This window comes from Bos grunniens, chromosome X (assembly GCF_055505025.1).
Source record: "Bos grunniens cultivar Pamir isolate PY7600 chromosome X, Bosgru_T2T1.0, whole genome shotgun sequence".
In the NCBI taxonomy this organism is placed as follows: domain Eukaryota; kingdom Metazoa; phylum Chordata; class Mammalia; order Artiodactyla; family Bovidae; genus Bos; species Bos grunniens.
The window spans coordinates 36,277,406-36,304,387 of NC_141194.1; the positions used below are offsets into that span (position 1 = coordinate 36,277,406).

Consider the following 26,982-nt stretch of genomic DNA (forward strand, 5'->3'; position numbering starts at 1 on the left):
GGGCCCCACTCTGCTCAAAGACAAGTACAAAGGCTGAAAGTGTACCCCATGGTACATCTAGGAGCTGAGGGTTTGGCCAGTGAGAGCCCCAATGCCTCACTGTGTCACACAGTCAACATTCCCAAAGCACCAATTCAATGGTTCACGAGGTCACAAGTATTATTAGTGCAGCCGCTGGGTTGGCTTGCCACACTTCCATAGATTAGGCTGGTAAGGAGACAATGAGTTCAAATGGATTCAAACAATTTACTACTTACGCACACAGCAAAAGCAAAATCAGTATGTGTCAGTGTACCAAGTACTTAATCCCATAGGCTGACATCAAACAGGAGGGGCCCAATGACAGATGTCCAAGCGATGTGTCATGCTGCCATCAAGGAGCCACCTCTAAATGAAACCCAAGCAGCTTTACTGACGTACACAGACACCAAAAGTTGTACTCCACGGGGAACGAGACGGAAGCCTCTGCCCTCAGCTGAATGAGGAGATGGATGAGAAAGGGACTTAGGAGATTTCCCACGAGGTATGTTACAAGAAACTGCCTCATGACAGCTCCTCACCAGGCTGCTTATTTCCCCTTGCTCCAGGAGGAACCATGGGGCATTTCGCCAAGACTTGACTCAGACTATGGTCAAGCACTGCCCGTGGGGCCTGAGTGAAGACATGCAAGGTGGCCCAGGTGCCGCACAGAGAAGCTTTTCTACAAGATGCTGAATTTACATGTTTTTATTAGAATGATATTCAGTGCCAAGATTTCTGAAGCACTCGCTAAGGAGAAACACTGAGCATTTCAGCTGAGCCCTGAACTAAATAAAAGAAAAGTGATGGGGAAGGAAGGTAAACGTGAAGTTTTTAACAAAATAACCTTTCACCTACTCACACAGGTTAATGGAATAAAGCACTCCAAATATAAGCACCCTTGAAGCAGGGGGTCTATTTGTGGGAGGTATGTGGAATCACAATGAAGGAAGTGGTATACCAGCTCTGTACACTTCCCCAACGACTCACTCTTGGTCCTCAGAAGGATGTTCTCAGGATTTCATAATATTCCATGCAATTAATGCTGCTGCTTCTGGTCTAACACAGTAAAGTCAAGATCAAGGGGTATGGTTCTAAAGCAATCAGTGCACTATAATCAGAATCATCTACCCCAGACAGTGCTAGAACCTTAGGTTGTCAACAAACCTATGTCAGAGCTCCCTGTGACACTCTCTGCCTTAGTCCTTGCTAGCTGGGGAACCGACAACAAAATGAGTTGGAATTACATTTCTTTAAATACAGATATGGACAGACAAGGGCTTTCCTGGTAGCTCAGCTGGTAAAGAATTCTCCTGCAATGCAGGAGACCCCGGTTACATTCCTGGGTTGGGAAGATCCCCTAGAGAAGGGATAGGCTACCCACTCCAGTGTTCTTGGGCTTCCTTGGTGGCTCAGACAGTAAAGAATCCGCCTGCAATGCAGGAGACCTGGGTTTGATCCATGGGTTGGGAAATCCCCTGGAGGAGGGCATGGCAACCCACTCTAGTATTCTTGCCTGGAGAATCCCATGGGCAGAGAAGCCTGGTGGGCTACAATGCATAGCGTCACAAAGAGTCAGACACGACTGAGCGACTCAGCACAGCACAGCACAGCACAGCATGGACAGACACACAGTAGATGATCACATAGCAACTAAGATTCGCCTATGACAACATGGAGCTTAGATGTACATTAACTTTTGGTCATCTTAATAGAATCCACAGCTTTCATCAATACTACATAGAAGTTCTAGTAAATATTTTGGAATAAAAAGAATAAAATATTTTTAATAAATTTCTCTTTAATGTGACTAAATGTAGGAAAGAATGCTTAACATTTCTTTACCAACATTATAGAGACAGTGTCTGGCTTTAAGGTTGTTTGAAAACATTTCATATACAGCTTTAAACAAATGGGTCCCACATAAATGGGATAAAGGAAAAAAAGGAAAGCAAAACCACATGCCATTGTAGTAATGTAACAGGAAAAAACATAACACTATCAGCTGAAGTCCTGTGGCTCTAGCACAAAAAGGGGAAACTATGGATAGGCCCAGAGAAATAGGTAAGAGTGAACTGCACAGTGTCACTGGGAAGGCCTCCTGTGAGGACTGGAAGTCACAGGAAAAATAACTCACAAAAAAACATATGGTCTATTATCCAGCCAGGAAAGGAAGAGACAATGGGGGAAAAATCCACACAGACCTTGAGAGTTCTGTGGACGTGATGATCAGAGTACATTCTCACACATCACACTTGAGAAAGGAAGGTCCGAAGAAAGAGGCCTCCTGCTCCTGTCATCCCTACTTGCATCAGCAAGGAGGAAGAGGTCACCGGCACAGAAAACAATTGAGGGCTTCCCTGGTGGCTCACTGGTAAAGAATCTGTCTGCCATGCAGGGGACGTGGGTTCGATCCCTGGATCAGGAAGATCCCCTGGAGAAGGAAATGGCAACCCACTCCAGTATTCTTGCTTGAGAAATCCCAGGGACAGAGGAGCCTGGGGGGCTACAGTCCATGGGGTCGCAAAGAGTTGGACGTGACTGAGCACAGGACCACACGCATAGTGCAGCACAGAAAAGCACCAAAAGACAAAACTTGTTTGGCAGAGGTGATGCAGACCACAGCCCCTGAAGTTAGAGGCCTTAACTCAAGGTCAAGACGGCTATTTCTCCCCAGCAGTGGCTAAGGGAACCCCACGTGGTCACATTCGTAATTAAACTCAGGCCACTTCTTACCAAGAGGTCTCTGTCCTGAATACAGAATCTCCTCCTCTTTAACAATATGAGCCACAAAGGAGAAGCAGAGATACATACATGGGGCAGTGGGCAGGGGGGAAAGTTCTAAGACGTTTTAGTTGAAGGTCGACAGTCATTTATATGACCCTAGGTCGTTGAGGAAAAAGTTTGACTAAAAAATTCTGATCTATTTGTGGGAATTGTCAGTGTGCAGAATGTAGCAGGTTATAGAATTAATGGCATTATCTAGGGAAAGGGCAGAAATCAAGGAAGGAGTTTTTAGCAGTGAATGAGTGAGAGACTGAGTAAGACAAAGTAGGTAAACGAAGCCTTTACCGCAAGTGGAGTTCAGCATAGGATATCAATTACTCTTTGAGGGAATCAAAGGACAAAAACATCCATTAAAATCTGTGTTTAGGACTTCTCTGGTGGTGCAGTGGTTAAGATTCTGTGCTTCCAATGCAAGGGATATGGGTTAGATCTCTGGTCAGGGAACCAAAGTCCATATGCTGTGTAGAGGTCAAAATTAAAAAAAAAAAAAAAAAAGCTCATCTTTTCTTTCCCAGAAGACTATATCTATCACTCAAACACTTATATTCATCATCATGTTCTAATAGAAGGGTACACTGGATAATCTAATTCAACAATATTTGAATGAATAGTGTCATCAATTCAACAAATATTTTCTGAGCACCAACCCATGCCTGCTGCTGTGTTAAGCACAAAGAGATTAACCTTTCTAACAAATTTACACAGTATCCTCTCATTCATTCATTTATTCAACAATGAATAAGCACCTAACGCCTGCAAGATCATGTCTGATGTTTGAAACGCATGCATGGTAAGTGTTCAATATACATTTTCTCTTCCTGAACACCCCGAAGTGACCTTGAGCTCTAAAGCTTGATGAACTGCAGTGTCCTTGGTATAAAAGTGGGTGTAAATATCATATCCCTTACAAGGTAATAAAAATAATAGAAGAAAAATGTCTGGTACAACATGGAAGGGTTGTCACTGCTGTTATTATCATTATTAAGGAAGATAAACCGTGTCGCTTGAGAGATGAGAAGAAAAAAATAATGTGGGCAACCTTCTGAGTAATGAACTCAACTATATTCCTGTGAAGGACAGGGTTGCTAAGAGTGTGCTTGAGTCCCAGAGGAAAAAACAAAATCCCATTCCAAACAGGATTTACCCCAGTGCCTTTCCTGGTTTTCTGAAGGCCCTGATATATTCTGCCTCTTATCAGCCCTGATGAAGTACAGTGGAGGCCATCCACTCCAGTGGTGAGGAGTCACTGGATGTTCAGATTTCTGATTCCCAACCCTCACCAGGCAAAGACCAAAGTAGACAAAGACAACAGAGATGCTCTGACCCCTAGCTAATGAGGCTGAGATTCTGGCAGAGAACTAGCACCAGTTCAACAGTTAAGAGCTGAAATGCAAATAAGGAACTAAGGCAGAAAAGCAGAACCCAACTCAGAAAGGTTAGGGGTACACAACCTTTTAAGAAAGTGAAGAGCTCAGTCTTTAGGGGTGGGTGGGGCTTTATAGGAGCTTCCCTGGTGGCTCAGACAGTAAAGAATCTGCCTGCAACAGGAGACCCGGGTTCGATCCCTAGGTCAGAAAGATCCCCTGGAGAAGGGACTGGAGAAGCACTATGAAGTGGTACCTGCAGGCTGGAAGCTTTCAGTGTTTATGGATAGTTCATATTAATGCAACAAAAAAGTGTATTTTCAGACTAACTGCTTATGAGCCTAAAGAAAGAATTTTTATTTTTACTCCTCTATATAATAATATTTTCTTGATAAATCCTAGGGAAAAAATGAGTGAGAAATTGAAGTATGATAAAATTACACAGGAAAGTAAATATATTCTTGCCAAAAATCATTATTCTGCTCCCATGAGTAATACTAACATAGAAGAAAAGACTAGGAATATATTCCATTAACTTTTTTCTGCAGTGACAGCAAATTTTCAACTAGGCATGTGTTTCTAACTTTGCCAGCTTTCTCTCTGAAACAAACATGTCAGACAGGATTACTGTGGCAAGTTAGTCATATGGATTTTTTTTTTCAAAATGGTAATGCATAACATTAGAAACCAAACCACAAAGAACAGGCTCTCTAGAGCCAGACTAGAGCCCTTACACAGAACACACAGTGCTTTGAATAGGTTTTGTCGGTCAAAAAGGAGGAGCTTGGTTACCTAGGATTCCAGGAAATAACATGTATCTTCTAGGACACAAAGAAGGGAAAAAATAGAATGCAGGGAACTTATTCCAAGTCAGGAATATAAAATAGCATACCCTCTCCTAAAGAAATCCTAGGTTCTAAATTATGAGGCACTGAAAATTGTTATTTTCAATTAAGAAGCTCAAATTGTTATTTCAATTCTGGCCCATTTAACCGCCAAGCCTTTCCAGAAGATAATGAATACTATCAAAAATTCATATATGTATGTGAATGAGCTTGAAAAGAAGTATACCAGCTATTACCACACAATAATAGAGAAAGAAAAGCAACCATTGAGCATTTTTAAGAGCTCTGATTATCCCTGCCTTGTGGAACTTTATTCGACTCTCATTTCATTATGCTCAATAATATTCTTGAGAAATACTTATGTTTCTACTCTACAAAGGGTAAAGCACACCCCTTTCACAGCAAAAGTGCTCAATAAATGTTGAATAAAAGTGTGACATACATTGCATAAAGCCACTTCTTTGGGAGATGCTAAAATGTTAGAATTATCAGACCAGGAATTTTAAAATACTAGGAATAACATGCTATGGACTTGAGACTTCTTTGGTGGCCCAGTGGATAAGAATCTGCCTGCCAACACAAGGGACAGCAGTTCGACCCCTGGTCTGGGAAGATTCCACATGTCGTGGGGCAATTAAGCCCGTGTGCCACAACTACTTAGCCCACATGCCCTAGAGACCAGGAACCGCAACTGTTGAGCCCATGTGTGGCAACTACTGAAGCCGGTGCACCTATAGCCTGTGCTCGGCAATGAGAGAGGCCCCCACAGTGAGAAGCCCATGCAAAGCAACAAAGACCCAGCAGCAGTTAAAAAGCAAATATGATATGGGCTTTAATGTAAAAAGTAAACAACATGCAAGAAAAGATGGATAGTGTAAGTGGAGAGATAGACATTCCAAGAAAGTATCAAAAAGAAATGCTATCAATCAAAAATGCTGTAACTGAAATAAAGAATGCTTTTGATAGGCTTATTAGGAGAATGGATACAGCTAAGTAAAGAATTTCTAAGCTTGAAAATATGAAAACAGAAACAGCAAAACTGAAAAGAAAGGAATATCCAAGATCTCTGAGACAACTACAAAAGATGTAACATATGTATAATGAGAATACCAGAAAGAGGAAACAGACAGAAGAACAGCAGCAGTATTTGAAGCAATAATGAGTGAGAGTTTCCCCAATAAACGTCAGACACCAAACCATAGATCCAGGAAGCTCAGAGAACATCAAGCAGGATAAAATGCTAAACAGGATAAAAGCAAAACAAAGAAACAAACCAAAAGCTATGTCTAGGAATGTTATAGGCAAATTGCAGAAAATCAAAGACAAAAAATCTGGAAAACAACCCAAAGGAGGAAAAAAAAAAAGTATCACTAGAGGAACAAAGGTAAGTTGCCCCTTGAACAACCTGGATTTAAACTGCCCAGGCTCACTTATATGCAGATATTTTTCAGTAGTAAATACTGAAGTACCACAGAGTCCTAGTTGGTTGATTTTGTGGATGCAGAGGAACTGGAGCTATGGAGGTATGGCAGTAAGTTATACTCACTTGGATTAATCCCCATGATGTTCGAGAGCTAACTGTATATCTGACATTTCCTCAGAAACCAAGCAAACGAGAAGGGAGTGAACAGAAATACTTGAGAGTGTTGAGAGAAAAAAAATCACCCACTCAGAATTTTGTACTCTAAGAAATTATCTGTCTAAAGAGAAGGAGAAATAAAGATTTGCTCAGACAGGCAAAAACTAAGGCAACTTTTTGCTAGTAGATCTACCTGACAAGATTTGTTAAAAGTTCTTCAGAGAGAAGGAAAATAATATAGGTCAGAAATAAGGAGCTACATAAAGAAATGAAGAGCATCAATAAATGAATAACTAGAAGTAATATAAAAACTTTTTCCTCATTCTTAAATGATCTAAAAGATTACAATTTGCTCAAACTACTAGCAACAGTACATTCAGTTATAAATACTTATATATACGCTTATGTATAAGTGAAATGAATAACAATGATACAAAGAATAGGAGGGAGGAATTTGGAATATTTTGTTATTATACAGTACTTCTATTACATATGAAGTGATACAGTATTATTTGAAAGTGGAATTGGATTAGTTGGAAACGTGTATTTAGCAAATGCTATGGCAACCATTAAAAAATGCTGTTGTTTTTTTTTAAGTTTACTGATACACTAACAAATAAGAGAAAATGGAACCATGTAAAGTGTCAATTAAGACACAGGAGAAGTATGAAAGACAAAAACAGGAACAAAGAACAACAAACAGAAAGCAGTATGGTAGTTATTAATCCAACTATATCAATAATCCTTTTAAAACATCAATGATCTAAATATACCAATGAAAAGACAGATTGTCAGAGTGGATGAAAGAATAAAACCCAAATATATATTGTCTACAAGAAACACATTTTACATAGAAAGACACACACAGATGAAAAGTAAAGGCATGGAGAAATATACCATGCTAGTAATTAATCAAAGAAAGTAGAAGCAGCTATATCAATTTCTGACAGAGCTACTTCAGGGCAAGGAAAGTTGTCAGAGATAAGAGGATAATATCATAACACAATGACAAAGGGGGTCAGTTCTTCAAGAAGACATAACAATCCTTAATGTATGCACATAACAACAAAGTGTTAAAATATATGAGGCAAAACCTGTCAGAACTGCAAGGAAAAACAGATGAATCTCCTATTATTACAGACTTCAACACTCCTCTAACTGAACTGGACAGATTCAGCAGGCACAAATTCAGTAACTCTATAGTACCACCAATCAATTGGATACAACTGATATCTAAAGACGACTTCATCCAACAACAGAATTCTCATTTTTCTCTAGCTTGATGGAATATGCACCAAAATAAACCACGTTCTGGGACATAAAATGCAACCTTAGCAAATTTAAAAGAATATAAATCATATACTGTCTGCTCTCAGACCACCATGCAATTACACCAGAAATCAGTAAGATAACTGCAAAATCCTCAAACACATGATGATTAAACAACTCACTATAAACAACACATGAACTCTCAAATTTTTAAATATTTTGAACTATATGAAAATAAAACTTACCAAATACTACGGAATGCAGTGAAAGCAGTGCTTAGAGGAAAATTTATAGCAATGAATGCATACATATAAGGTTCTTTACCGCTACCGCCACCTGGGAAGCCCATTTAAAGAAAAAAGCTCTAAAAATCAACAATCTAAGCTTCTACCATAGAAAGTCAGAAAGTGACTTCAATTCAAAGAAGCAAAAGAAGAGAAATAATAAAAATTAGAGCAGATATCACAATGAAACTGAAAACGAGGAATGAATAGAGAAAATAAAACCAAAACCTGACACTTTGGAAAGATTTTTTTTAATTAATAATCTTCTAGCCAAGCTAAGAAAAAAAAGAGAGAGACAAATTACATTACTTGAAATAAAAGCCACCATTACAGATTGCATGGAGACATTAAAAGGTTAATAAAAGATTATTATGAACAAATCCATTAAACCAATTCCTTGAAAGAGTCAACCTGCCAAAACTCATACAAGAAGAAATAGACAATATGAATATATATTATATATTAAAGAAATAGAATCAATAATTAATAACCTTTCAAAAAGGAAAGCAACAGGCTCAGATGGGCTCACCTGTGAAGTCTATCAAACCCTTAAGGAGAAACTACACCAATTTTCTACAGTCTCTTCCAGAAGATAGAAACCAAACCAAGGGAATACTTCCTAACTTATGAAGCCAGAATTACCCTAATACCAAAACCAGACAAAGACATTACAGGAAAAGAAAACTACTGACTAGTATCTCTCATGAACATACCTGCAAAAACCCTCAACAAAATACTAGCAAATCAAATGCAGCGATGTATAAAAAGAATTACAAACCATAACCAAGTGAGATTTATCCCAGCTATGCAATGCTGATTCAATATTTGAAGATCAATTAATGTAATCCATCACATCAATAGGCAAAAGAAGAAAAATAGCACGAACATATCAGCAGATGCGGAGAAAGGACTTTACAAAATCCAACACCCATACATGATTAAGAACTCTCAGAAAATGAGAAGTAGAAGTGAACTTCCTCAACTTGTTAAGAATATCTACAAAAACCTATAGCTTAACACCATACTTAATAGGGAGAAACACAAAACTTTCCAGCTAAAATAAGGAACAAGTCAATAATGTCTCCTCTTACCACTCTTTTCCAAGTTATGTGTGTGTGCGCTCAGTCATGTCCAACTCTTTTGTGACCCCATGGACTGTTGCCCACAAGGCTCCTCTTGTCCATGGGATTGCCTAGCCAAGAATACTGGAGTGGGTAGCCACTCCCTTCTCCAGGGGATCCTCCTGACCCAGGGATTGAACTTGCATCTTCTGCATTGGCAGGTGGCTTCTTTACCACTAGCGCCACCTGGGAATTCCTTCCCAAGTTACACGGATTGGTAAGTAAGAAATCAAACTTTTTTCACAGATGGCATTATCGACAATGTAGAAAACCCCCAAAGAATCAACAACAAAGACTCCTGGAGCTAATAAGCAATGATAGCAAAGTTGCAAGACACAAGATTAATGTGCAAAAGTTACTCAATTCCCTAAACACCAGTAATAAATAAGTGGAATTGGAAATTTAAAATATATTACCATTTATATTAGCACTCCCCACAAAATGAATTACTTATATATAAATCTAAAAAAGTTTGTTCAAAATCCATTATGAGGAAAATGCCTCATATTTGTGACCAAAGACATCAAAGGAGAACTAAATAAATGGAGAATTATTCCACATTCATGGAAATACAGATTCAATAGTGGCAAGATGTCAGTTCTTCCCATGATGATCAATAGGCTCAACACAATCTCAATCGAAAGCTAGCAAGGTATTTTGTGGATATCAACAAACTTACTCCAAAATTTATATGGAGAGCCAAGAGACCTAAAAGAGTCAACTTAATACTGAAGAACAAAGCTGGAGGACTATTTTCTACTCAGTTTTGCTGTGAACCTAAAATGATCTAAAAACAGTTCATTAATTTATTTTTTTTAAGGAGTGAGTCCTTCTCTTTCCTTGTAATGATCTGATCTATTCCCAGAGCTTCCTCTCCACCCATGCCACTCTCCTGAATTCCACCTGGATAGCAGAAAGTCTTCTCAGACTCAGCATGCCTAGTACTGAATGCTTGGTCTTCCTTCTCTCAAATTTTCTTCTCCAACAATCTTCCATATCTCACTAAGTGTCTACTCCATTGTTCTAGTTGCTCAGACCAAAATCCTTGGCATCATCCTTGACTCTCATCCTTTGTCATATTCCCCTTCCAATTCCACTTCCAATAAGTGAGCAGAAAATCTGGTCACTTATCATACCTTTAGCATTATATTACTTTGGTTCAAGTCACCCCGACCTATCCTCAAACTGGTCTCTACTGTTCCAGCTCCCCTTGCAATTCTATACTCCACAAAGCACTCAGATTGATCCTTATGAAACAGAAATCAGATCACATCATTTCACTCTTCAAACCTTCTAAGGCTTTTCCTCTCACTCAATAGCCTTACAATATCCTCTCAAAATGAGTGGAATAGCCCTAACCCTCCAACACACCTTCTTACTTATGTGACCCTGTTTCTTATTATTCACTCCCACTCATTCATGCTATTCTCATCACAAGGACTGTTTTGTGATTCCTAGCAAAACGTCTCAAAAAGGTACCACCTCAGGACCTCTATACTTGCTGTTCTCTATTCCCATAAAGCTCTTCCTCCAAATAGTTTTCTCATCTCTTAAAACTCTTTGCTGACACTGTCTTCCCTGATCACTGCCCTCCAAAAGACTCTATTCACCTACTGATGAATATCTATAGATGCTCCACTATTCACTTTTCCTACTTTGCATTTCTCTAAAGAATACAACACTGTAACTCTACTCACATACACATATACACATGTATACACACACACACACGGAGCGCACATACACCCACATTTTACTTACTTATGTTTATTTTCTTCCTCCCTCAAATAGGATGTTAGCTCCTTGAGGACAGAAATGTCCAGTAAAATACAAATATTTTATTCAATGCTATATCCTGAGTGCTTAGAATAATACCTGGCAATTGAGAGGCACACAAACATTTGTTGAATGATAACCATATACTTATGTCAGTCTTAGGGGAAGGGCTTGGGAAATGGGGTTATGACAGAGCATGCCTGAACTTAACTTCAAAAAATTCTTCCAAATGAAAAAAGGTAGAAAAAAACACAATTGTGCAACCATAAGAGGTAGCTGGAGTCCTGAACTTTAGTAACCAGCATTACTAAACTTGAAAAATCCATAGAGTTCATGGCCTATTTAAGTTCCACTGAAAAGTAGTGTGCAAACAAACCTCCCTTACAGAGTGTTCCTTCAACTTCTCCCCTCTCACATTTAGATTTACTTTTCTTAACTCATTCTTTCCCCCTCTATTCTCTTGGTGCCTGATTCTAGGCCCTCCTGCTCTCTGGATCCAGTTCTCTGTTTTATCAATTATATCCCCTTAGCATTACACCTTCAAACATTCCAGTAGGCTTTTCACCCCTTTCACAATACAGTTTTCTTGATCCCTTAAAATTCTCAGACTCCAGTTTTTTTTCTTCCCTTCTTCCTTCATCAACAATTAAAAAAAATATTTTTCACTGCTTCTACTTCCTGACCAGCATTATTCAAAGAAGTGGTTCTTAACTAGAGTGTACATGAAACCCTCCTGGAATTTTTTCACGCCAGGTTCTACACTCTGAAATTCTGACTTGATCAGTTTGCACTGGGGAGACACTTTAGACAACACACTAAACCTAAGTGTGTTGGTGAAAACTGCTCCCTAACAGAGTCTAATACACACCCCCATATTAAGAACTATTATCTCAAAGATCTGCCATATGTTGTTTTTCTTTTTTTCTGGTCATAATAATGTTAATATTCTACCAATTGAGGAGTATAATTAGATCAACTCTTGTACCTGACACACATGAAAAACAAATAAAAAGGCTCCAATCAGAACACAAATCCAACTGTGTTCTCTCAGTTTTATCCTTTCTGAACTTTCCAAGGCATCCAATACCACCAATTTTAAGCATGCTCCTCTCTTCGGTAACATCTTGGTCTTTTGGTTTCGGTCTTCCCTCCTCCCTGCCAATCTGTCTTAATGCCATCTAAATCAGTGCCACTCAATGTGGATCCGAGGGTAGGCAGCAATACCATCATTTGGAAACTTACAAGACATGAATATTCCTCAGGCCCCATTCCAGACATCAGAAATTCGAGGGATGGGGTCCAGAAATCAATGAATTCTTGTGATTATTAGGCACGCTGATGTCTGCAAACCAGTGTGCTGCTGCTGCTGCTAAGTCACATCAGTCGTGTCCGACTCTCTGTGACTCCAGAGACGGCAGCCCACCAGGCTCCACCGTCCCTGGGATTCTCCAGGCAAGAACACTGGAGTGGGTTGCCATTTCCTTCTCCAATGCAGGAAAGTAAAAAGTGAAAGTGAAGTCGCTCAGTCGTGTCCAACTCCAGCGACCCCATGGACTGCAGCCTACCAGGCTCCTCCATCCATGGGATTTTCTAGGCAAGAGTACTGGACTGGGGTGCCATTGCCTTCTCTGAACCAGTGTGCTAAGCCACCTGTTTTTGGAAATATGGGAGGAATCTACTCACAGGACTGAAGCATGATGTCAACACATTCATATTTTGAAGTTAACTGTTACTGTAGTTGTCATGTGTGTTTGTTTAGTCGCTCAGTCATGTTGGACTCTTTGTGACCCCATGGACTGTAGCCCACAAGACTCCTCTGTCCATGGGGATTCTCCAGGCAAGAATATTGGAGTGGGTGGTCATGCCCTCCTCCAGGGGATCTTTCCAATGCAGGGATTGAACCCAGATCCCCCGCACTGCAGGCAGATTCTTCATCGTCTGAGCCACCTGGGAAGCCTATGGTGGGCTTAAGTAGGTGTCCTAAGAAATGGCAATTACAAATAATTGTAACTACTGTTTTCAGGGCAATTAGTATGTGCTAGATACTTTGATAAACTGTTAACACACCTGATCTCACTTATCAGGTGTTGTAATCATTATTTTTACAGGTAAGGACACTGAAACTTTGAAACAGAAGTTTAAACTCTTGCCTCCAAATTTGACACCATTGACCACCATATCACTGTCTCCTGCAAAGACTCAGAAAGAAAGAGTCTTGAACAGAACCCTAAGAAGACGACTCAGTGGAAGTGACTGAGGTTGACTGGTCAAAGAATCAGAGAAGAAACCAGAAATAGGGAAGTCAGTCTAGGTGAGGAAAGTTTTAAACAGAAAGCCTTAATCACAGTGGTTGGGAAAATTTTTTTCAGTAGTCTACAGACCACAAAGGATGTAGAACTTTATTATTTTTTTTTTGAAGTTTTATGGAGGCTACTCATTCTGAGTCCCAAGTTTTACTGACAAAACCAGACACTAACTTGGATTGTTTTAGGGGGGGATAATGGTTATTATTATTTATATATATTTATATTTAAAGTGACATGAAGAAAAAAAGTTTTTACATTTAGGTGGAGAGGGGATAAATTAAATGAAGGGAGAAAACTTAGAAATGTACTAAGAGCCAGAATAGGTTTTCTGCCTTTCCTTAAAAAAACTTTTTATTAAGATTTATCTTATTTAAAAAAGAAGAAAAAATTATATATATACTGGAGTGCAGCTGATTAACAATGTTGTGATGGTTTCAGGTGGACAGCAAAGGGACTCAGCCATACATATACATGTATCTGTTCTCCCCCAAACTCCCCTCCCATCCAGGTTGCCAACCAAGCAAGATTCTGACTCATTTTTAAAACTAAAGTATCAATTTTATTCACTTATAAACTGAGTAACCATTTGCTCATGATATTCTCTCCAATGGGTAAATCCATTTAGCAGAGGAAAGCCAGCTGTTGGGGTGAGGAGCTTGAATTGTAATAAGCAAAAGGAAGATAATTTCTGTTATTAGCTAGAGGTGACTGGAAGGCCAGGGATGCTGGTGGTGTTAAGAGAACTTGTAGGCAGAAAAGTCAGGCCAAGTCTACTGAGGGCACTGTGCTGTGAAGAGATTCCCTAGCCAAATGTTTAAGTCACCTTATGATTTTGGAGGAGTATAATACAACTGATTAGTCTAACTGGTCTAATCGGTTATAGCTTCTTTACTTACATTACCCTCCAGAAGATGCCATCTAGTCAGCCTGATCTGCTTACGAATTTCCTAAATTCCAGTGGCACTCTATTTGTGTCTTTCTACAAATGATTAATCATTTTGCGTTGACTTTTCACTTGTTTTGGTATCAGAAATCAACCTTTAAAAAAATAATCAGCCTTTTTCTGATGTTTACTTCGCCTATATATATATACACAAAGCTTTTATACCTTTTTAAGAAGAGTATATAAATGAAAGTCACTCAGTCGTGTCCGACTCTTTGCGATCCCATGGACTATACAGTCCATGGAATTCTCCAGGCCAGAATACTGGAGTGGGTAGCCTTTACCTTCTCCAGGGCATCTATCTTCCCAACCCAGGGATCTCCACAGACTAATACATGGAAACATATTTCCGTGTTTATTTGCTATCCATATTCTAAATAATGGTGTTCAAACACTATAATTTCAGCATTCTGAATTTCTTCTATTATCCCATGAGCCTTATGTGATGTGAATTACTATCTTTCTAATAACACTTATTAACATCTAACTGTATGTGCATTTATTAGGCACTGAGTACATACCCAGCAGTCCTAGGTACTGGGATAACACAATAGACTGAGGTTCCAGTAACAAGAGAAAAAAGGCCAGTAGTGTCAGCTTGACAGAAAAGGAAGTGATTAATACATTCTGAGTGCATACGTGTTCAGTCGTATCTGACACTATGATACCCCCATGGACAGGGAGCCACCAGGCTCCCTGTCCATGGGATTTTCCAGGCAAGAATACCAGAGTGGATTGCCATTTCCTCCTCCAAGGGATCTTCTCCATCCAGGGATCGAACCCGCATCTCCTGCATGATAGGTGGATTTTTTTTTTTTTTTTTAACCACTGAGCCACCTGGGAAGCCCAATACATTCTGAAAGATTTGGCCAATTTTTTCCAAGTAGTGAACTGGGCTGAATCTGAAAGGATAAATAGAAGTTCATCAGGCACTGGAAAAGGGATGTATCCCTAATACTTGTCTCCCCAAATTTGGTAATGTTAGTGGCATTTAACTTAAAATAACAGAAAAAGAAAGAGTAAAATGACAATAATGCAAGAAGAAATCCTCCACTTTACGATCTGGGGGTTGGGACTGTGCCTTTAAACACATTTCAGATCTGAAAGTAAATGTTTATAAAACAGTATTCAGAAGCAGGGGAAAGGGGTGGAGGAGGAAGAAGCTCAGTTTGTTTTATTGTATTAAGTTAAACAAATGAGTAAAAATATCAACATCTATGCTTGGGAACACATATAACTACTTTCCATAAAAACCCTATGCTTGAAAATGAAAGCCTCAGAACCTTATCCTAAATTACAAGAGTTGCCCTGGTGTTTTATATCCCCAATGTAATTTTGCCTGTGCACACGCACACACACACACACAAATCCATTCTTAATTGAAACAATCAACCACGCCCTAACCAGCTTCCACTTACCCTGACTTTCACACCTCCACATCCTTCAAAGTTTGGCTGAATTTATACTAGGACTATCTCAAGGCATTAATTTAGCTCTAAGTTTTGACACACCACCTCTTCATTCTTCCTTTCAATTATTTCCTCTTAAATTCCATTAGTTTCCCATTTCTCCTTAAGGGACACTTAGAAATACATCAACAGCACAATTACAAAACCAATGGCTGCAGCCAGTCTGAACACACACACTAATTTCCACTCACATCCCTCTTGAGGCTGTTTCTACCAATAATCAAAATCAGCGGACCAGAAAGGAGGAAAAAGCTGAGGCAGGAGGGTTGTTGCCTTCCACTCCCCCCATGTCTGCCCCCCACTTTCGCTCCCCCGTCCCCCAAGGCTGCACCGCGACCTTGTGCGCTCCCCCTTCCACCGACTCGCCCCCGCTGTCACCCGCTACTGCCTAGAAAACAGTCCTAGCCTTTGTTAAAATGTCCATGACCACAATGTACCAGAAGACGGACACATTCCCGGGGGCGGGGTGAAGAAAGTCACACGAGTGCCACGCCCTCCTTGGCACAAACCTGGGGCGACAGCCCACCTCCTCCAAATCCTCTCCCCCCGCGATGAGGAATGTTCCTGGCAACTCTGCACTCCAGGACGGCAGCGCGGGGGAAGGGATGGGCCCGGGACGCCCGCCGCTCAGGGGCACTAAGCGGGGGCTACTAAACTTGAAGCTGGGACACCCTCCAGAGCCCTTGGCGAGCCTCCCGGTCCTGCCAAGCCTGAGTCCAGACTTTCAGCCTCCGCAGCCCTTTCCTTCAATTTCTCCTCTTCCACATATCCTCGCCCGCTCCTGCCACCACGCACTCTTGCTCCCCACGCAGCAGGAGCCGGACACCCTCCGGCAGCGCGGCCAATCCCGCTGCCGCACGTCTGGCAGGTTTCTCCTTACGGGACCGACGGCTGTCCCGGCCGTCACCCGCACACACTCCAATCCCTCTCGGGACGCCCAGCCCGAACCACATTCTGCGGCTGCGAGCCCCGTGTGCCCAACACACTCACCGCGCGCCCCGCGCCGCTACTCCGCACTCTGTCTGCCGCCAACGGCGCCTGCGCGCTACCACCTCCACCGAGCCGGGTGGGAGCCTGGAGCCTGGAGCCAGGAGCCTGGAGCCAGGAGCCGACGGGAAGGGCTGTGGAAAGCGGCGGAGGCGGGGCCCGGGAGGAGTTAGGAGAGGCAGGGCGGGGCCAGGCAGGTTGGGAAACCGAGGGGCGGAGCCCGCCGCTGGGGTACGGAAGACCTAAGGCTTGGGGCACTGGGTTAGAGCTTTCCAGTCTTGAGATCTGTTTATAAATAACACTGGCATGAGAAGTCATTGAGGACCCTGGGTGCACCCCATGCACACTCACACTCCAGAAAGCCCAGCTCGGCGCGGGGCCAAGCTAGCCACCCCAGGCGTCAGCACGCCTCTCCCAGGAACCACTCTGGGTCCTCATTACCCTTTCACCTTTTCACATGCCTGGCTCCCCACACGTTATTCCGCCCACTGGCCTCTCGACTCGTCGTGCACGGTTCTTGGCGCTCCAGAGGCGAGCCGCATGGAAATTTCTCACCCACAGACTGTCTGTGCAAGGCACCCTAGTTAACACATCTATGCTGTGTGAGGCCAGAACAGGGTTGGTGACTTTCCAACCGTTGCCCACTGTTACAGCACAGCCCTTTCCCGGAGAACAAACTCTTTTGCTGTTCTGGCCTTTTGCTGACAACGTCTGCTTTTTCTTTAAAAAAAAGAAAGAAAGAACGAAAAGAAAAGTCTTAAACAAACCTACCCAAATATCTTGTGAAGAAGAACACATGTCAAATAAGACCCATCTCTGACCCTGCTTCTTTAGGGAGCCACTTCAGGATTTGAGCCTTCTTAAAAGCCCCTCTGAGAAACAGGAGTATTCAGCGTGTGTAGCCCTGTGAATTTTGCTCTACTGGCTTCAGGTTTTTCTGGCAGTTAGCATTTTAAGAAGCCTAACTTGATTATTATTCCATGCTGCATGCGTGCTTAGTTTTTAAGTTCTATGCTTTTCTGTTTAAAATCTGGTCGGCTGTGGTATTCCACGTGCCTTCAGATCAGTTATTAAAATAAACATACCTGAGTGGAATCCAAGTGAATTGGCCTGTGGGCCTGAAGTGACTTATTCCAAATTACTTTTCTTCTTTTTACTTGAGTTATGATGGAACTGAGAAACAACTGGCTATTAAGAATAATAGAATTGCCACAGGGCCAAAGCAATAGTCCTTCACACCAAGTATTTTGACTGAAAAGGGAAAGGAACATTTTTGGTGAGAGACCGGTCATTGCCCTTAGAGATCTGAATATCCTGAATTTCTTTCCATTAACCTTTGTGGTTCTTCTGTTTGTGTATTTTTACAAACCAGACTATCTGAACTCATTTCTGTTTTGCATGTGTCAAATAAGCAGATGGGGATTTCAGTGAGGACAGACTGCAAGAGGGTATGTATATTGCTAAGTGTAGACACAGACTCTATAGGCTAGATAATCTGTAACTGCTTGGAAGTAGGAATTTGTCCTAGTCATTTTTCACTGGTAAAATGTTTCACATACAGAAGGTGCTAAAAAAAAAAAAAAACAACAACAACACTAACCCTGCATTGATAAAGATAATTTTTACATCTTTAATAGATGCATATGTTTGTTCACTTTCATTTGATTACTGGATTTATTACTTTATGTCCAAATTGATCTGAATATTTTGATTGGATGCAGAGTTTCAGAGAACACTAAGGAGAAATAAGAAGGCCTTCTTAAATGAACAATGCAAACAAATGGAGGAAAACAATAGGAGAAAGACTAGAAATTTCTTCAAGAAAATTGGAGATATCAAGGCAACATTTTATGCAAGGATGGGCATGATAAAGAACAGAAACGGTGAGGACCTAAGAGAAACAGAAGATATTAAAAAGAGATGGCAAGAATACACAGAAGAACTGTACAAAAAAACATCTTAATGACTCGGATAACTATGATGGTGTGGTCACTTACCTAGAGCCAGACATCCTGGAGTATGAAGTCAAGTGGGCCTTAGGGAGCGTTACTACCAACAAAGCCACTGGAGGTGATGGAATTCCAGCTGAACTATTTAAAACCCTAAAAGATGATACTGTTAAACTGCTGCACTCAATATGTCAGCAAATTTGGAAAATAGCAGTGGTCACAGGACTGGAAAATATCAGATTTCTTTCCAATCCTAAAGAAGAGGAACACCAAAGAATGTTCAAATTACTGTACGATTGTGCTCACTTCATATGCTAGCAAGGTTATGCTCAAAATCCTTCTAACTAGGCTTCAGCAGTAAATGAACTAAGACCTTCCTTCTAACTAGGCTTCAGCAGTAAGTGAACTAAGACCTTCCAGATGTACAAGCTGGGTTTCAAAGAGGCAGAAGAACCAGAGATCAAATTGACAACATTCATTGGATCATGGAGAAGGCAAGGGACTTCAAGAAATACATCTACTTCTGCTTCACTAACTACACTAAAACCTCTAAATGTGTGGATCACAAAAAACTGGGGAAAATTGTCAAAGAGATGAGAGTATCAGACTATCTTACCTGTCTCTTGAGAAACCAGTATGCAGGTCAAGAAGCAACAGTTAGAACCAGACATGGAACAACAGACTGATTCAAAATTGGGAAAGGAGTATGACAAGGCTGTATATTGTCACCCTGCTTATTTAACTTATATGCAGAGTATATCATGCGAGATGCTGGGCTGGATGAATCACAAGCTGGAATCAAGATTGCCGGTAGAAATATCAACAACCTCAGATATGCAGATAACATGACTCTAATGGCAGAAAGTGAAGAGGAACTAAAGAGCCTCTTTTTGAAGGTGATAGAGGAGAGTGAAAGCATTGGCTTAAAACTAAACATTCAAAAAACTAGAATCATGGCATCTGGTCCCATCACTTCATGGCAAAGAGAAGGGGAAAAAGTGAAAAGAGTGATAGATTTTGTTTTCTTGGGCTCCAAAATCAATGTGGGTGGTGACTACAGCCATGAAATTAAAAGACACTTGCTCCTTGGAAGGAAAGCTATGACAAACCTGACAGCATATTAAAAAGCAGAGACATCACTTTGCCAACAAAGATCCATATAGTCAAAGTTATGGTTTTTCCAGTGGTCATGCATGGATGTGAGAGTTGGACCATACAGAAGGCTGAGTGCCAAAGAATTGATGTTGTCAAACCGTGGTGCTGTAGAAGACTCTTGAGAGTCCTTTGGAAGCAAGGAGATCAAACCAGTCAACCCTAAAGGAATTAACCCTGAATACTCATTGGAAGGACTGATGCTGAAGCTGAACCTCCAATACTTTGACCACCTGATGAAGAGCAGACTCACTGGCAAACACCCTGATGCTGGGAAGGATTGAAGGCAAAAGAAGGGAGTGTCAGAGGATGAGATGGTTAGACTCAATGGACATGAATTTGAGCAATTCCAGGAGATAGTGAAGTTGAGAGGAGCCTGGCATGCTGCAATCCATGGGGTCGCAAAGAGTCGGACACGTCTTAGCACTGAACAACTATAATTGGTAATTTGGTATTTATTAGCACTTCAAGAATTTGATAAAATATGTTCAAGAAAAAAATATAAAGATTTAAATTACAAAATATTAAATGATGTAGTCAATGTCTCAGCAGTAAAGAATCTGCCTGCAATGCAGGAGACATGAGTTCAATCCTTGGGTCAGGAAGATCCCCTGGAGGAGGAAACCCACTCTAATATTCTTGCCTGAAAAATCCCACAGACAGAGTAGCTTGGCAGGCTACAGTCCAGTGGGTCACAAAGAGTTGGACACGACTGAGCACAGCACACAACAAAGCAGAAAAATATGAAAAACACTTGTTATAATAAAATATATTGAGGGTATATATATATTATGGAAACTCTCTTTGGCAGTATGCCTCTCAGATCTTCCTTCAAGAAACAAAATTGTTGTTCAGCTACAAACAGTAGGTGTAGCTGGCAGGCTCCAGTTAAATCATCTTCAGGATGCACCTCAGCTTTTGAGGTGGGAGGGGGTTATGCATGCTTGATGGGTAACTCCCCACCATGTGAATGAGCATGGTGGGGCACTAGAGCCTGGCCATTCCTGCCCAAGGTGAGACTCAGTCTAAGGAACAATCTTTGCTCTGGAGCTCCGTTGGGTTTGCTGAAACTTGATCAGATCTGTGTTTTGTTGTGAAATTTTCACTGATGTGCTTCCTCCTCACTTTCCTTTCAAAAGTGTCAAATCAGCATCTTAGGACCAAGGTTTTCTCTGCCCAAGCCTTCCTCCCCCATTTATCTTTCAGAGATGTTACTTTTCCATCCTTCCCCCAAACCTCTTATAATCCTGTCTCAGATTTAAATTTCTGGAGGTCCCAAACAGGCATACTCTCTAAGCTCTAACTGCATTAAATTTGGATGATCTTTTTGGTGGCTAAACAGTTCTCAGGTGTTGGAAAAGGATAGTCAATATTAATATGGTCCTGTCAATACTAGAATAAAAGTTAAAATAATTATTATACATATAAGTTGTACTTCATATTCTTTTATTCCCCAGGCTAATTGTCTAGTTTCTGATTAAACAGAATGAGGACTACACAAAAGGTATTCACAGACCCTGATCTTCATGCCAAAGAGCAAGATCTGTGATGAGAATTTGACTAGGGTGTGGTCACCCAGGACTATGCCTTAGGGCACCAGCATTTCTTTAGAGGCTGAAAAATTGTACATACCTTTTTAAAAAATAGCTCCCTTTCAAAGAGCTAATGCCACCGATTCTGACATTCATTCCTTCCTGCCAGTCTCTCTACCCACCTCCCCACAAAATGAATAATTACAGCTAATATTTGTTGAGTACTTGCATGCTGGCCACAGTGCTATGTTCTTTACATGTTTATTCCATGTAATCATCACTTCTACCTATTACATTTTGGTTCTATTATTATTCCTGTTTTGCAAATAGCAAACCCAAGGCTAGGAAAGGTTAAGCACTGTACCTAAGATCATGGCTGCCAAGGGTCAAGGACTAGATTAGAATCTAGTAAGTGTCAAATCTTAATTCACTCAGCTCTGAGAGTTTAAGTATCTTCACCTACATATAGAATGGATTTGGGACTAGAATGCAAGTCTTCGGAAACCTCATTTTGTGCTATTGCTTCTAAATCACAATTATCTCATTTAAGGCTCAGAGTTATGACTCTTAATCTAAGACGCTGGAATTCTGAAATCTTTTAGTCAAACAAACATCCTGCTTTCAGATGGAAAAATCAATGCAACGTTCAAGTGATTTTGTACTTGCCCTATATTTAGTCTGAATGTTTGTTGGTCATTTTGCCTTCAGCTCTAACATGTCTTTAGTTTCATCACAATCTGAGTTGATTTTCCTAAATCCATCATCACTGGAAAAAGAGGGACCAAGTCTCTTTTTATCCTTGGGAAGAAGCCCAAGGATAAGGACTTTTTTAAGTCCTACCTTAATAAATATTGCTGTTGTTGTTCTGTCACTAAGTCGTGTCTGACTCTGTGACCCCATGGACTGCAGCATGCCAGACTTCCCTGTCTTTCACTATCTCCTGGAGTTTGCTCAAACTCATGTCCATTGAGTTGGTGATACCATCCAACCATCTCATCCTCCATCACCCCCTTCTCCTCCTGCCCTCAATTTTCCCGAGCATCAGGGTCTTTTCCATAATAAATATTATTGTACAATATTTACTTCCTTCCTATTAATCTTCCCTTTTGATCAACAGCTGCAGACTTTCCCTAATCTGACCCTCAAAATAGAGAATGTTTTTCCCCCCAATAATCACAAAATTTCCATATAAGACATTTTGAGACAAGCCCAATTCCTAGTTAATAGAACATTTAGATGATTCTATCAACAGCTTCCTGAGATCCCACTGCCTTCCTCAATTCAGTCCACTATAGTCAAACCAGAAGTAGTTATTAAGTTATTCTGATCTTGAATAAGAAAAAGGAAATTCTGATTATTTTGCTGGGAGGTAGTAGTAAATTTCCCTCATTTCTGGTTGGGTAGACCCTTTGGGTGGCCCAGGGCAACACAATAGGCTAGGTCTCAGGAGAGTTCTGACACCATTTACTTCAATATGACTTTTTAAGGTAGATAACAAGAAAGATGCAACATTGAAATATTTGAAAGTAGGTGCAAAGCGAATCCTGCACCAGGTACAGAGGGTAACCTCAGTATGGAAAGACCTTGGCCCTTATTTTATAAGATGAATGTTGCATGAGCTGGGGCATACAGGATGCCATGGATGACAGGCACATTACTATTTAAAATTAATTAAAAAAAAAAAGTATGAAAGGTGGCTTCCCTAGTGGTAAAGAATCTGCCTGCCAATACAGGAGACACGGGTTTGATTCCTGGTTGGGGAAGATCCCACATGCCGAGGGGCAACTAAGCCCGTGTGCCACAGCTACTGAGCCTGTGCACTAGAGCCCAGGAGCCACAACTACTGAAGCCCACACACCCTAGAGCTTGTGCTCTGCAACAAGAGAAGCTACTGCAATGAGAAGGCTATGCATGGCAACCAGAGGGTAGCCCCTGCTCACTCCAACTAGAGAAAAGCCTGCACAGCAACCAAGACCCAGCTCACCCAAAAATAAATAATAAAATATATTTTTTATAAGTATGGAAGGAAAGACTGAGTGGGGCAATACTTATATGTCATGGGGGTTTTGCATCTTTATAGGATTTGGGTCTTATTTTTATGTTTTTAAGCTAATAAATTATAGAAAAATAAACCAACTTGTAGGAGAATCCCTCATCAAAAGCAATTAGGATTGGAATTGGTTTAATAATTGGCAAAGTTGGCTAAAATGGAAAACTGAAAATGTCATTTTAACATAAAACTATATGTACATTTATTTATCAGTCTTTTGACCTAAAGCCCAGAAATCTTCTTTGAGCATGGTTCCATTAATAGATGGTCCAGTTTTTTGAGATCTCCTGTATCATTTGTCTAGTGGTTCCTTTCATCCCCTTCCTCATATCCCTCCAACCTCTTGGTTCCATTGTTGTATTCCATCTTTGGTTGCCAAATCTCCTTCCATCTCCCTCTCATAAGAACCCTTGTGATTACATTTAGGACATTAGTTGCTCAGTTCTGTCCGATTCTTTGTGACCCCATGGACTGTAGCCCACTGGCTGCTCTGTCCATGGGATTTTCCAGGCAAGAATACTGGAATGGGTTGCTGTATCCTTCTCCAGGGGCTCTTCCCCAGTGATCAAACTCAGGTCTCCTGCATTGCAGGCAGATTTTTTACCTTCTGAGCTACCAGGGAAGCCTGTGATTACATTTAAGACTCAGTTAAATAATTCAGAGGATTCCTAGGTGGTGTGAGTAGTAATGAATCCACCTGCCAATGCAGAAGGTGTTAGAGACCTGGATTGGATGCCTGAGTTGAGAAGATCCCCTAGAGGAGGGCATGCAACCCACTCCAGTATTCTTGCCTGGAGAATCCCTTGGACAGAGGAGCCTGGTGGGCTACAGTCCATGGGGTCGCAAAGAGTCAGACATGACTTTAGTTCAGTTTAGTTGCCCAGTTGTGTCTGACTCTTTGCGACACCATGAATTGCAGCACGCCAGGCCTCCTTGTCCAGCACCAACTCCCAGAGTTCACTCAAACTCTCATCCATTGAGTCAGTGATGCCATCCAGCCATCTCATCCTCTGTTGTCCCCTTCTCCTCCTGCCCCCAATCCCTCCCAGCATCAGAGTCTTTTCCAATGAGTCAACTCTTCGCATGAGGTGGCCAAAGTACTGGAGTTTCAGCTTTAGCATCATTCCTTCCAAAGAAATCCCAGGACTGGTCTCCTTTAGGATGGACTGGTTGGATCTCCTTGCAGTCCAAAGGACTCTCAAGAGCCTTCTCCAACACCACAGTTCAAAAGCATCAATTCTTCGGTGCTCAGCTTTCTTCACAGTCCAACTCTCACATCCATGATCACTGGAAAAACCATAGCCTTGACTAGACATGACTTAGCATGCAAGTAAATGATGCAGGCTAATTTTCCCTCCTCAAGATAATCAATCCACAAAGATCCTTTCACTGTGATAGATAATATAGTCACAGGTTCCAGGGATTGGGATGTGAATATCTTCGGGGTTCATTATTCAGTCTATCACACATGGCTTAATTAGAGACTAAAGAACAAATTTCCCAAAGTAAACTGAAAAACTAATCAGGTCAATGTTTTCAACAGGGGTGTCTAGAATGCCTAAACTGTGAGGAACTAAACAGTAATTTAACTTTTTATAGAAATTTAAGAAGTTTGGTAATGGAAGATTCTTAGATTGAAGTTAGGAACTTGTAGCATACATGGCTCGTTTCTTTTAAAAACAAAATCTATTTAAAACTTAAGAAAGAAAATCCTCCCAGTGCACCAGAACCTGAACTAAAAAAATAAAGAAAGAAAGTCCTCCCTCTCTTATGCTTTCCTCTTGCCTTGCTTTGCTCTTATTCCACTCTTCCTTCTTCACTTTCTTTTCTCAGTTACATGCCTCTATAAATTATTTCATGAGTATATTTCTTGAGCTTTTATAGTCATTGCTGCTACTAAGTTGCTTCAGTGGTGTTCAACTCTGTGCGACCCCATAGACGGCAGCCCACCAGGCTCCCTCGTCTCTGGGATTCTCCAGGCAAGAACACTGGAGTGGGTTGCCATTTCCTTCTCCAATGCGTGAAAGTGAAGGCGCTCAGTCTTGTCTGACTCTTAGCGACCCCATGGACTGCAGCCTACCAGGCTCCTCCATACATGGGATTTTCCAGACAAGAGTACTGGAGTAGGGTGCCATTGCCTTCTCTGTTTATAGTCATTTCTCATTCAATTTTGAGTTCAGCAAGAAAAAAAACCTCAGCATGATTTTTTCTGTTATCAATCCTAAATGGAGGAGCAGTAGTTATTTGAAAAGAGATGCATATAAAATATATAATCAAAATAAATATAAATGGAACAATTTTTTATTTATTTTTGCATCCAGTGAAGAATTTGTCAGATTGCTCTTTCCCAACTTGGGGCATAAATTAATTAGTTTTGCCTCATCCTGTTTGTTTGTTTGTTTGTTTAGTATTTAAATATTCTTGATTTATTTTTTAATTTATCCTGTTAGTTTCTGAAGCATGTTGGCTACTCTGAAGTCCCATAGGGCTTTTAGTGCTAATGTTATTAGTCTTTGGTATGACATCAATTTTTCTATTTGGGGGACTTATGAGCTATCTCTGGCATTTATTCTTTTGAGGAACTAGCATTTAAGAGATTTTTCTTGATCTAAGAGATTTTGTTTGTGGCTCATCACTTCTTTTCTTTCCCTTAAAAATGGTAAAACTATACCTTTCTAAGTGAACGATGTAAAGAAATCGAGGAAAACAATAGAATGGGAAAGACAAGAGATCTCTTCAAGAAAATTAGATACCAAGGGAACATTTCATGCAAAGACAGGCACAATAAAGGACAGAAATGGTATGGACTTAACACAAGCAGAAGATATTAAGAACAGGTGGCAAGAATACACAGAAGAACTTCATGATCTTCTGACCTGGATCACCATGATTGTGTGGTCACTCACCTAGAGTCAGACATCCTGGAGTGCAAAGTCAAGTGGGCCTTAGGAAGCATCACTATGAACAAAGCTGGTGGAGGTGATGGAATACCAGTTGAGCTATTTCAAATCCTAAAATATGATGCTGTGAAAGTGCTGTACTCAATATGCCAGCAAATTTGGAAAATGCAGCAGTGGCCACAGGACTGGAAAAGGTAAGTTTTCATTCCAATCCCAAAGAAGGGCAATGACAAAGAATGTCCAGACTACCGCACAATTGCACTTGTTTCACATACTAGCAAAGAAATGCTCAAAATCCTTCAAGCTAGGCTTCAACAGTACATGAACCGAGAACTTTCAGATATACAAGCTGGATTTAGAAAAGGCAGAGGAACCAGAGATCAAACTGCCAACATCTGTTGGATCAACGAAAAAGCAAGAGAATTCCTGAAAAACATCTACTTCTGTTTCATTGACTAGGCTAAAGCCTTTGACTGTGTGGATCAGAACAAACTGTGGAAAATTCTTCAAGAGTTGGGAATACCAGTCCACGTTACCTGCCTCCTGAGAAATCTGTATACAGGTCAAGAAGCAACATTTAGAACCAGACATGGAACAACGGACTGGTTCCAAATTGGGAAACAAACACATCAAGACTGTATATTGTCACCC

General features: G+C 40.8%; 1 protein-coding gene and 1 pseudogene across 5 annotated transcripts in view; both read right to left on the bottom strand.

Moving 5' to 3' along the window:
• The window catches only part of LOC147340134 (transcription factor E2F6 pseudogene), a 68,548-nt pseudogene extending 51,755 nt beyond the window's left edge, over positions 1 to 16,793 (bottom strand). The window contains exon 1 of the transcript XR_015158961.1: positions 16,752 to 16,793. The product of XR_015158961.1 is annotated as a transcription factor E2F6 pseudogene (transcript). The remainder of the gene's footprint in view (positions 1 to 16,751) is intronic.
• The window catches only part of PRRG1 (proline rich and Gla domain 1), a 160,743-nt gene that overhangs the window by 126,966 nt on the left and 6,795 nt on the right, over positions 1 to 26,982 (bottom strand). For 3 of the 4 annotated variants that reach the window (XM_086387646.1, XM_086387644.1, XM_086387645.1), the window contains exon 1: positions 16,752 to 16,793. The exons of the other annotated variant lie outside the window; for it this stretch is intronic. The gene's annotated coding sequence lies outside the window, so the exon portion shown is untranslated. Of the gene's footprint in view, positions 1 to 16,751; positions 16,794 to 26,982 lie in introns of those variants that run through there. 4 annotated transcript variants of the gene reach the window in all.